General features: G+C 45.7%; 1 protein-coding gene across 1 annotated transcript in view; it reads right to left on the bottom strand.

Moving 5' to 3' along the window:
• LOC121821101 (uncharacterized) overlaps positions 1 to 12862 on the bottom strand; it is an 83298-nt gene that overhangs the window by 8392 nt on the left and 62044 nt on the right. The window contains exon 6 of the mRNA XM_076547156.1: positions 5490 to 5723. The gene's annotated coding sequence lies outside the window, so the exon portion shown is untranslated. The remainder of the gene's footprint in view (positions 1 to 5489; positions 5724 to 12862) is intronic.

Below are 12862 nucleotides of genomic sequence, written 5' to 3'. Positions count from 1 at the left end.
CACACAAAAATATAAAGCATTGATGAATACAAATGTTACCCAAATTTCTCTGAAAATACAGCAGGCTACCAAAATTTGGGAGAAAAGGGACAGGGGAGAGTGCAGGGTCAAAGATGGTGATAAGGATGAGCCTAACAAAGGTGAGACTCAATGAACATGAACTTTCCAGTGAGGGAACGTCAGTGGGAAGGGTGCTCAGGCAGAGAAAGGCTGGACCATAGCCCTACGGGCATGCAAGGGGCCTGTATGGGACTGACGGCTTGGAGGCCAGTATGCTGAGACAGACCAGCATGTGTGATGTGTGGTGTGCAATGGGATCCAACCATACATAAACATCTCTAACTTCAACATTACCCTCAGTGGGGACCACGTCAGTTTTGAGTAGAGGAAGGGTGGCCAAGACCTAATTCCATTTTAGAAGAATTGTTGGGTCCATAATACCTAGTGCCAAAGGTAGAAGCAAGAAGAAAGATCCAAGCAAAGGCCAGGAATCTAGGTTGCCCATAGTGGGCAAAAGCCTAATTAGAGGGAGTTTGAAAGCAAATGACACAACTCTGAAACTAGCTGATTAACTTTGTTGTTGTTGTTGTTGTTCTGAGAAAGGGTCTCATTACGTCGTCCAGTCTAGCGCTGCACCTCACTGTTACTGAGGCAGTGTAATGACCTGACCGGATGAAAACATCCAGGTGCTCCCTAACCTCACCTCATTCCACAGGCTCCAGGGTTACCTTTCTGAAGAGTGGATCTGATCAGTGTTTGCCCCTGCCCATAGCATGCAGAATCCCTGTAGCCCAGCCCAGTCTGTCTCTCGAGATCCATTTCCCTTCCCTCCCTCTGACTGACACACAACCACCTCCACCCACAACACCCTCTCTCTGTGGAACTCCTTTTCCTCCTTCACAGCCCAAATCTAATAACTACTGTGAAATCACATCCTCTCCCCGGACCTCATTCAAAGCCAAAACTATTTCCCCTCCACAGACTTAAGCTGTCTGTACACAGTTCCATTATATCTCTCCACAGAAATATAATTATGAACCCATAAGCCTTAAGGTCAGGGTCTATAGGGAATAACTGTGAACTTTAAAATTAGATTAATGTGAGTTAAAACACAAGCCCTCACCTGCCATATATAACTTTAAGCAAATTATTTGATTTCTCTACACTCCATTTCTTGTAAAGATAATAATTCCTCCTTTATAGCATTGTGTCAAGAACAAATGAGATAATTTCAGTAAATGATCCAGTATAGGACCTCACCCATAATAACTCACCTAAAAGTATTAATCCCTTCTGAACTTTAAGATTCTTTAGGCCATAAAATGTTTTATTTATATGATGAATATCCTTTCATTGACGGATCACTGAGGTTTTATAGATATTGGACAGGTGTTGAGCTAAATGAATAGGCTCTGTCTTCTCAGAAATATTTATTAATGCATTTTAGAAGTACATCCACAGAGAGGTTGGAAGGCAGTTGTGTGTGTGTGTGTGTGTGTGTGTGTGTGTGTGTGTGTGTGTGTGTGTGTGCATGCACACATGGGGTGGGAGGGGTGGGGGGGTGGACGGTGGGGTGGGAGAGTAGACAGAGGTCAGAAGAGAGTGTCATTGTCCTGGAACTAAACAAAGGCAACTGTGAGCTTCCAAACACAGGTTCTGAGAACCAAACTCCCGCCCTGGAGGAGCCGCAAGAGCTCTTAACTAGTGTCTCCTCCCAGGAAGGCCATTTTGAAATGGACTATGACAAGAGCATCCTGTGGCAGATGGGCAGAAGAGTCCTCATTGTTCATCTCTGAGGAGAGTCTATTAGCCTCCATGCATATTTTTCTCCTTGCTCTTTGGCACTTCCGTTAGGCTGCATGGTTTCTCATTTCCTTCTCAGCTGCTCTCCCACTCCCTGGTCTGGTTTGCTCCCTCTTCCTCCTCCATTTTCCACCACACACCATACGGTTGTCTCTGGTCTGCCTTGAGCTCAGGACCTCACAACCTTCTCCAGATCTCACCGGGGCAATCCCTGGCCCACCAACCACCCTGTTCAGCTAGCAGTGCCATCTGGGGCTCGTGGTGAACCAGTCCTGTTCCCAAAGAAAAATGCATAGCAAATACCTTCTTCTTCGTCTGTTGTCACGAGTTAACTAAGAGACTAGAGTGCCGTGAGCAGACATTGCTCTTCTAAATACTAAAGAATCGTGTTTTATCCCAGATTATCAAATGACTAGAGGGCAGATAGAGAGAGGTACACATGGACTCCGTCCCAACCTCACACACTATCAAGTGGTGCTGTACTTGGAGCTCAGACACATGCTTGTGCCCCAGCTCTATATCTGCCTTATGATATCACGTGTGCTTAATCTTTTCTGGAGACTGCTTTCCACGTCGGCAAAACTGATGAGATCATGGCACCTATCACAGAGGGAATTGCAAATGTGTGCCTGTTGTCTGTCACATCATAACAAATCAGTCCAAATCTGTGGCTCAAAGACCAGAGGTTTTTGTTAGCTCTTGTCATTCATGGTTTTTCCAGGTCAGGCATCTGAGAGTAGCTGAGATAGTTTGATTTGGGGCTCTCATGAGACTGCAGGCACTTGGTGGCCAGAGCTAGGGTCAATTTCAAACACACCTGCCTTTGATAGGCTAAAAGTACGTATCAATTTATGGAGGGGATGAAAAGAATAAAAAAGAGACAAAATAATGTTGGCACTTACTGATCACTTGCTATGTGTCTTGCCCAGTGTTAAATGCTCAACATCCACTGTGTATTTTAATCCTTTGTATAACCCTTTATGAGCCTCCTTTCTGGAGGAGAACTTGAGTCTACAAATACTAAAATGATTATCCAGAATTAAAGAGCTGGTAAAGACATAAACTAGGATAAAAACGGGTGACTAGACCTTCGATCCTTTGACCCTAATCACAGGGTACTCTACAAGGACTAACCACTCTAGCTGGGAGAAAAACAGCTAAGAAACCCTTGGCTTAACCCACCCTCTCCCCGGCTTCTTGGTTTTTCTAATTTGAGAGGTGGGATATATCCATGAACCAATGGAAAGGAACTTAAAAATCTAAGAAGCCCTTAAACCCAGAAAGAGCAATGCCAAGATGTTGCTCATGGAGGAAAAGAATACGGAGTCGAGAATTCTATCCAGGCAGTAGGGAGGCAGGATGCCCAGTTCTGCCTGGCCAACTCACTGGCTCGCATCACTTGCCTAGGACACTGCCTATGAACAATATCTAACCAGAGTCCCTTCCACCACCACTGTGCCAGCTTCTCTAGCTCAAGCGCTGCCTCCCACCCGGAATAGCACTGGGGATTTCCCCAGAGTTTCTCCTCCAGGAAGCAGAGACATCTGGATTGACAGGTATCCTGGGACTGAGCAGGGGTGGGGGAAAATCTTGCTACTGGGTTCATCTTCATAGCCTATCTCAAACGCCAGCACTGAGATAAGGTACAGTTCCAGCCAGGACCCCTCAGGAGTTTCCTGGTCTAGCCTCTGGACCCTGACATACAGAGGTTGAGACTCAGTTTCCTGAGGCACAGTTCCTGAGAACGGATGCAGTGACTCTTGCAGCGACGGCCTCAGGTTGACACAACCCTGCTCCTTCATGCCCCCGTTTCCTCAGATGCCCTCTGACACCTCCCCTGGTATTTTGGGCACCCTGCCTTCATTTTTTTCCCCTTTCCATTCCTATGTGTTTTAGTCTGCACTCCTCTTGCCCTTCTAGAAGCCTTCCACTCTCTAGCTATGGTGAAACATTCAAAACAGTCCTACTTCAACATCTACAAATTCAGCCATTAAGAAAAAAAAAACAACTTAAGGAGCATATGCAGGAGAGGGCTCCAGTTCTCTGAGCTTTGGAGGAGCGCTCACAGAAGGAGGATTTACCTTTTACCAAAAAATGACCTGGGTGGGTAGGGGGTGAGACAAGAGGGACTGTCTCACAATAATATCTGTAAACCCCCCTCAAGCTCACTGAACGCACAGGCTACCAGGGTCCGTAGAGCTCTGGAGCTAGGACAGTGCCCTCGGGACTGAGCGGTGGTTGGCAGGAGGTCACTGGGCCTCTCAGCATGGTGACAGGCTTTTGACCTGGACAGCCTGGGAATGGACTCCTCCAGACCTTCTCTGTGGCAGGAGTGCCATCTGCTCTCGGCTCCCACCAGCAGCCTGGAGTTTCCAGCTGGAGGATGCAGAGGAAGCAGGGAAGTCGTTACATCCACCCGAGGTGTTTCCCTGGCCTTGACCCCTTCCTTTTGGGCAGCAGCGATCCTTTCCAAGTCCTGTCCACAGACTGCTTCTGGAAGCAGGTGCTGACCAGTTGGCGTCATGTGGGGCCAAACCTTGCCAGGGATGGATGGAGTGTCACTTTCAACAGAAAATTTACAGCATCAAAGGAGTTAAAGAATTTAACTGGTAAGTCTTTTTTTTTTTTTTTAATGAATTTTACATTAAGAAAGAGATATTTTAGAAACCTGAATAAAATTTTCACATGAATTTCAAAGTTAAAGACATATGAAGTCAAATCAATTCAGCTTTGGGGCTGGAAGTTTTAGATACCCACCCCTACACACACACACACACACACACACACACACACACACACACACACACACACACACACACACTCCTCAAGGGCTTCAATTTCTCGCCCCCTAGTAGCACCCTGTAGGATGGCTGAAAGGCTCTGGTGAGAGGAAAGTGTCTGCAGTGTTCCTGTACTCCTGTCCTGTGTCTTCTCCCAGCACTTCCCTGTGCAGAAAGAGGGGAGCAGGTGAGCCAGGCAGACAAACAGACAGACAGACAGCTGCTTCCCCAGGTGTTCACTGGCTTTCACAATAGTAGCCCAACCAGAAGAACCCTCAGCAGCTGGGACAGACAATTCTCTCTCACAACTGCACCTTCCACTGGAGAAAAATCCCAAGGCTGTGAGAAAGAGCAGCTCGGGAAGGGCACCCAGGGCCCAGATTCTCCTCATGTTCTCTCTCTACCATTCTGAGTTTGTAGACATTTGATCTCACGACATCAAGATAGCTGCTATGGTTCCAGCTGTAGTCTATTTGCATAATGGCATGTGGAAACCAGAAACTGGGCGACAGGGTACATTCCTACCTTGAATTCCTTTCTAAAGAGTAAGAAAGACTTTCCTAACAGCTTCCTCACACTAGCAGATTTCCCCTCAGACCTGAATGGATAGAATCATAGTAAAAACCAGTAGACAAGTAGAATGAGATTTCTGTGGGTACTGTTTCTGGTCCTGGAGCAAGAGGAGGACCTAGTTTTCCCTGAAGAATGAGCTCACCAGTAACTGAACTAAATGAGGGTTCTAGACTCATCTCTGACCTCCCATCTCCCCTCACTTACCACCGGAGACAGCTCTGCAGGGAGATAGGGTAATTAATTGGAAAAAAGTGACGTCAAGTGGCATTGCACCTCTGAAATGGGGGGACTTCATTTCTGGTTTTGCTCTCAGTAGTCTGACTCACACCTTACCGGGCCGTCAAGTGTTTTCCACGTCTGAAGAGTTTTCAGCCCGGAAGGAAGGCGCGAACCAACATCAGAATGAAGCATGGCCCTTCACCGAGCAGGTTTGCATGCCTCTGCTTAGCGACTGCCATACACCCGCATCCCCAGGATCGTGGCAGATAGGGTGAGAAGCACAGACCACGAATGTGCAGTCCTATTGGTAACTCAATCTCTTAGATATTATGCATCTCGTTGTAGAGCCTGAAAGGCAAAAGTAGACAGGACAGGGCGTCCGGAGCCCAGACATCAGCGAAGCATAAATCAGTAAGGGAGCCCAGCAAAGAGTCATTCTTTTGTTTCTTTCCTCCTCCTCCTCCTCCTCCTCCTCCTCCTCCTCCTCCTCCTCCTCCTCCTCCTCCTCCTCCTCCTGTGTGTATGTGCCTGTGTGTAGAATAGAAGACAACCTCAGGTGTAGCCTCAGGAGCGGCATCCACCTCCTTTGACACAGGGTCTCTCACATTAGCATGGAACTCAACACCAGTTAGACCGGCCGGCCAGTGAGTCCCAGGGCTCCCGCTCAGTCTCCCCAGTGCCAGGATTACAAGGGTGTTCCTCCACACACCATCCTTACGTGGTTTCTGAGATCCAAGTCCTCATGCTTGCAAGACAAGAGCTTTGCCAACTGACCTGTCTCTTCAGCCCCACGAAGAGTCTTTTGACAGACAAGCCCGTCAACACTGGCAGATAAACAGACTCTTGTAACACAGACCAGAGAACAGAGGCTAGGGCTGCTGGTGTGGGAAGGAAGCTGGGAGTGGTCTTCCTGACATGTAGACAGTGGGTTGTCTCTTTAAACCTTTAGTTGAGTATAATAAGCCAGTTCATTTTAAATAGGTAAACATCAAAGCAAGGAAAAAAAGTAAAACTTGAGCATTTAGTAATCCAGGCAAAAAGTAAAAACAAAGCTTGACTTTAACAAGTGAATGTAGTTTTTAAACTACAGAAAGAGCAAATACCTTATGGCTCACTGATGTCCTTCACACATCTTCAAGACTACCCAAACATCTCATCGGCACCAAGAACTTACTCTGGAAGGCCCACTCTTCATCAGATCGAACATTAAAGATGCAATTGCTTATATATTTAAAATAAACCCAGTAAAATCCCTGTTATATTGATGCTGACTGATGGAAAAAGAAACATTTAGTAGACATTAAGTACTTATTTACCTTTTAGACATGTAGGGTTCGTGCTTCGTATTTACATGCTTGCCATGTCTCAAATACTGAAAGGATTCTTGAAAAGTTCTGAGCCGAGCCCTGTGCTTATCACATCAAATGAATGAAATAAGAAACTGTCAAGTTTTAGATACTGTGAAGCCACGTAAGGAAGTGGTGGCTGCTGAACTCCAGAGGATTTCTGTCAGTCAGTTCCTTCAACAGTCTGCCTATGAGGCTGATGGATATGCATAATACTTTGTAAATAACCCAAACCTTTCTTAATATTTTTTTTTATCAAACTTGATATTTTTTAACAGCTTAGAATATAAACATTTAAATTTATTTTATTAATTAAAAAACTTTTCTGCTAGGGAATTAGTATCCAGAATATACAAGGAACTCACAAATCAAAAATCCAGACAATAAATGACCCAATTAAAACATGGACTACAGCTGTGAACAGAAAGTTATGAAAAGAAGAAATAAAAATGGCGAAGATCTGTCTCTAAAAGTGTTCAATACTTAGCAATTAGGGTAATGCAAATGAAAACTACTTTGAAATGTCATCTCACCCCAGTCAGATAGGTAAGATAAGAAAATCACCAGGCTCGGTGGTGGCAGATCTTTGTGAGTTTGATAGTCAGTTCTGGGCCAGCTGGGGCTCCGTAGAGACCCTGTCTAAAGAAACAATAAACAAACAACCTGGGCACTAATGCTGGCAAAGACACAAAGAAAGGGGAGCCTTCACTGGCTGCTGGAAGTCTTGCAAACCCTGGAACTCAGTGTGGAGACTCTCGAAAGGCAGAAAGTAGACCTACCGTATGACCCAGCTATCCCACTCCTTAGCCTGTGTCCCCAAAGACTTGACATTCTACTCCACAGATACTTGCCCCGCCATGTTCATGGCCGCTCTATTCACAACAAATGGAAACATAACTGTCCTTTAAGTGATGAGTGGATAATGACAGGTACCAGATGCTACATGTACCCAATGGACTTCTATTCAGCTGTAAAGAAAAATGGCATCATGAAATTTGCAAGGAAATGAATGGAACTAGAAAATATTATACGGAGTGGGGCAACCCAGACCCGGAAAGATAAACACTGTATTTCCCTCATATTTGTGAATCCTAACTCCAAATTTCCAGATGTGAGTGTAGAACCTGGAGTAACCACAGAAACCAAGAACGTAAAAGGGGATCATGAGGAGAGAGCTCCAGGGAGGGGAACAGCAGGACATAGATGCTATGGAGGGGAAAATGGGAAAAACAGGCTAAGGAGACTTTAACTGGAAAGGGGAGATGGTGGGTAATACAAAGGGAAAGGGGAGAGAGGGAGGGAGGGAGGGAGGGAGGGAGGGAGGGAGGGAGGGAGGACAAACTAAGGATGTTTGAAAAGCCATAAGGAAATGTTTTATGTTTATATAAAAGACACATATATGGTAGATGTGTGTATGTCTACTTGGAGTTTAAATAGAGTTAGACCACATGGGGTGACAATACTCTCCGTAAGAGCCATGGACTGTTTTACAAAAACACCAGTACCAAGCATGGGAAAGCTCCCATCAAGAAGTGCTGCTCAGACACTCTGCAAACAATATCTATCGCCACTGCCCTTGGTTTTCTCCCAGAACTTGAACATAAGACCCTATTGCTGAAGACACCCCACACATCAGACACAGGACTTGGAGGAATCAAGGTGGAATTGACTACCTTGCATAGTATCTGAATTTGCTATGCAAGCCATCAAGTGGAGTGAAAAAATCAATCAGTAATCCTACCCAGTAGTAAAGCCTATGACCATAATAATGACCATCCAGGCAAGACATACCCAGAGGTGCAATGGTGGCACTTGTATCTTTGGGATAACCAAGAGTTGTCTAATTGGACTTAGAGCCCTCTCAAGAGGAGGAAATTCATGTCTGGCACTCTACACCTAGCCAACGACCTGTAGCTGGAGAGGTCATCGACCAGAGAGGAGAGCCTACCCTGCCACTTTCTTGAACCAGTGTATTTATTAACCACATACTCACATGATTATCTTGCAGTGCATTGTCACTGTATTTGTTATCCCAGTTCGACTGCCTAAAAATCCTAATTTTTCCTTTCTACACCTGCTCTACATAAGACTGATGAATAGATTATTCATTAATCTCTCACCTGTCACCTTAACTCTGTGAGCTCGTGAAAGTTACTCAATCTCTGAATGCCTCACAAAGGTAATTATTAAGTGAGGTGCTATATGGAAATCTAGTGCTCAATAATGGTACTGAGATGACTCATAGTACTGCATTGTTATTCGCAGTGAACTCTTGGAAGGGAAGGATTTGATCTGGCTTATTCCCATGTCCTAGGAGCTTGATTCAACCCTTGTTACAGTGAGCTACTCAGTTAAATGTGCTGAATTGAGGTCAATTCCCCCAGCACTTGTAGCCTGCACCATTCAAAGCTACTTGTCATCCAGTTGCTTGCTCTGGCTTCTAGAATGCAGGGCACTGAACTTCAACTGAGCCTTGTTCTATGACTATGCATGATCTTAGTCACCTTTGTATACCCCATGGCCTCTGCCTGCCTCATAGGAGGTGTTCAATAATTCTTCATAGTCTGAAACTAGCTTAATTTCTGAATCTTGGTAACAAGGAAATCACATGGACTGTGCATAAGAGCAGATGGCATGCATAATTTATACCCCAGCAACACTATAATTTAAGAGTGGGAGGAGATGTCCAAATTATCAGGGCATCAAGATCGGGGCTGACAGACAGGAGTGTGGAGAGAGGGAGATGCCTGAAGGCTGGACTCTATGTTCCTCCTTGGAATGATCATGTTTCCTTGTTTCTCAAGCACCCGGGGCCGTGTATGACACCCACAGTGCCCAATGACTGGTATAGAAATTCACAAACTGTATGTTTGTGCCCATAACCTCGATGGCAGAGGTGTTCTTATGAGCATTCACCTGTGCCTGGGTACAAGGCTCCTCCCATGCTATTTCCACTACTACCAGATAGTCCAGATCTCTGATCAGGTCTTCGCATCAAGCCCAACTTGGCAAGATTCTGAGATTATGCGTATGCAAACTAACCCTAAGCAACTCATGCACATTCAAATCTCTTCTTGCTGTCCACAGGTATCAGCAGTGAGTCCTACCTCCTGTCAGAGAGGAGGATGTTCTTCTTTTACACCCCTTGAATGTACTCTCCTTAAACCAGATCAGCCTTTAGAAATAGTTTTCCCCTAAGAACCAGATGTTTGAAGAGTTCTAATGGAGAATTAGATCTTTAGAAGGAAGACCAGCCAGAACTACCAGTCAGATATGGCTGCCTTTTTTCCCTCATCATATGTGAGAGAGGCAGGAGTTCGTCAGTTTAGCTTTCCCAACCAACATTAGCTTTGCAAACAAAAGCCCTGTCAGATACTTCATGCAGAGATAATTTTAGAATAGCAGCTTAAAAAATAAGATTTAAAATGTTTCTGTGCAATGGGAAGTCTTGAGCTAGCGCTTCACGTCTTGGATCAAGGGGGATTCGTTGACATAGAAACATCACAAATCCACTCTCCCTTGCAGTTCTTTCTATGGCCCCAAGACCTGCTGTGGGCCAAGCCTTACTTACTGTCAAAAAGTCTGATGAGGACAAGGGGATGCCCTCACTATGTGTCTCTTTCAGATGTCCCCTCACATTTCTGTAGCCAGCTCATATAAACTACCTGTGATGGAGTAGCCATTAGGCTGTGAGAGGCCACCTTTGCTAGCCTGGACCAATGAGAATGTACCTGTGATCATATGGATGCTGAGCTTTTTAAAGGGACTTGCACCTTCAGAGGACAACTAAATTCAGGTCTTAATAACAAAGAAGAAAGGGTAAGTAACCAAGAGTGTCTGCCACAGATACGATTGACTAGATTACCTCTAAGTGGGAAATGAGTAAAATTATAATAATTTCAGGCCTGGGAGCATCAAGTATAACACAATGATCCTGCCCTTACTCCGAGCTAAAGCCCTCCAGGAAGCATTAGGTCAAGATGGCTTTAGAGCCATTATGTGGCAGAAATAGAAGGAAGACTCTGGCAAGGTCCTCCACTCACCAGTGGACAGAAAAGAAAATCCTCTTGCAATGGCAAGGTCATGGGGTTTGCACGCATCTGTGCCCCAAAGAAAAGTTAAGATCAAGATGGCTGCATTTGGACTCCAGCCTACCCTGTGTTGCAGGATAGACTCCCTGGAAGAATGTGGTGCTGCTTCTCACTGGAGACTCCCAGTGCAGATTATTTTTAAAGAGTCTTTTGGAACGACTTGAAAACTTCTAATTCCTTGTGGGGGAAAAAATACAGACATATGTATGAGAACTGTTGGATCCTAAAGACATGTTTATCAGTTTCCTTTGCTAAGATTTATATTAAGCATTAAATATGAGGATCAGGTTGCTGCTTTACTGAGGACTCATTATTCCTCACTTAGCCTCAGGCTCTCTGCTCTCCTTCCTGTTTACACTCTCAGGAGAGCGGGCAGAGCCACAGGTGCTGAAAGCCTGGATCTCTACCTCTGAGTATCCTTAGAAGAGCTACAAGAGAGTATCTCCCTGTAGTCTGATTCACTGACCCTCTCTGTACCTCAGAATGTGACCCACTCTGGAGACAGAATCCTTAAAGAGGCAATTAAGTTTAAAAAATGGGGTTCCTGGGGTATACCCTAATTCGTCTTGACTGACATCCTTATAAAAAGAGGAAGTTGAAGAGAGAGAGAGAGAGAGAGAGAGAGAGAGAGAGAGAGAGAGAGAGACACGTACAGAGGAAAGACCATGTACAGACACAGAAAGTAGGTAGCCATCTTCAAGCCAACCAAAGATCCCTCAGGAAAACTAAAGCCCAAAGCGTCCTTGATCTTGGACTTTTGACTTAGTGCCATGTTGAAGTCACCTTGTCTGTGGAATTTTGTTATGGTAGCCTCAGCAAAGGAACTCGGGGAGCCTGCTCTGACTTCCCCCACCTTCTCCCTCTGTGGGAAATCCCCACTCTCTGCCTTCCCCACCTGCAGGGCCCTCCACCCACAAGATGAATGCAAACCGACACTCAGATTCTTCAGCCATGAACAGCGCACTGTTCCCATTGTGAAACCTCTTCCTCCTCTGGCTCCTCACCGTAGACAACGAAGGTGTGTTCTAGGATCAGACATGGAAGCGCTTCCTGTGATCCTGCAGCATTAACCTGCACGGAAAACTCACCCGAGGAAACCACAGGGATATTTCAACTGACGAGTTAGTTCTTTCAGCCTGTCCCTTGGGTGTGCTGCCTGAGCGAGTCAGGCTCTAGAGTTAGCAGGAGCTGGCTGAGAGCAGAGGCAACAGGTTGTAAACTGTCAGGAGGGCAGAGTTTCAAATGTGGGTCCTTGCCAGACCGGATTACATGTCCTCAAGCAGGTGCCCTGCCCTGTAAACCTCAGCGTCAACTATATGCGCTTATTGTCCACAGGGGAGAAGGGAAAACACTCACTTCTCACCTAAGAGCTGGGGGTTAAGATGAGAGAAGGGGGCAAGACCAGCCTGGGTTTAAAGATTAAGACATGGCTAAGGTTGAAGTTCCTGCTCCATTACTTACCAGCTACATGGCCTGAGCACATTGTCCAACTCTCTTAACCCACCATGCCATCCACTCACCACTAAAGTGAGCTCTCATAAAACAGTTGGGTGGGATTAAGGTGAGGTAGTAAAGTATTGAGTATAAGGAGTATGCCTTAGAGTGAAAGGACCAAGCAGATGCCATAACAGGCTGCTCAGTCTTCTCTCAGAGATCAGGCCTCAATTTCAGTTTCCTGAGACTGAGCAAGCAGTCTCTGGGAGGGTCATGAACAAAAGACATAGTCCTTGCAGTAGCTCCCTTTCTGCATGTACTCTGACTGCTCAAAAGTTCAGCCAGATGTTTACTGTCTGGGGCCCCTCACCAACTTAGAGTTATGTGCATGACGTGCTAGGCCAGCCAGCCCCCATGGCCGCTCAAGGACAAAGCCTGGGACTTGTGCTGGACTGCTCCCAAAGTGATAATTGTAACTACCAGCCAGTAAATTCAAAGGTTACATACCCTCACCCAATTAAAAGAGAACAGAGATAAAAATAAACCAATCCAAGTTGCACCCGTGCAAATCCCCCCACCCCACCCCACCCCCCGAAGGGCTTGTGGTTTTTGCCTT

This window comes from Peromyscus maniculatus, chromosome 11 (genome assembly GCF_049852395.1).
Source record: "Peromyscus maniculatus bairdii isolate BWxNUB_F1_BW_parent chromosome 11, HU_Pman_BW_mat_3.1, whole genome shotgun sequence".
Lineage (NCBI taxonomy): Eukaryota > Metazoa > Chordata > Mammalia > Rodentia > Cricetidae > Peromyscus > Peromyscus maniculatus.
Note: the sequence above shows the minus strand (reverse complement) of the source record. Positions and strands in the feature narration are given on the sequence as shown.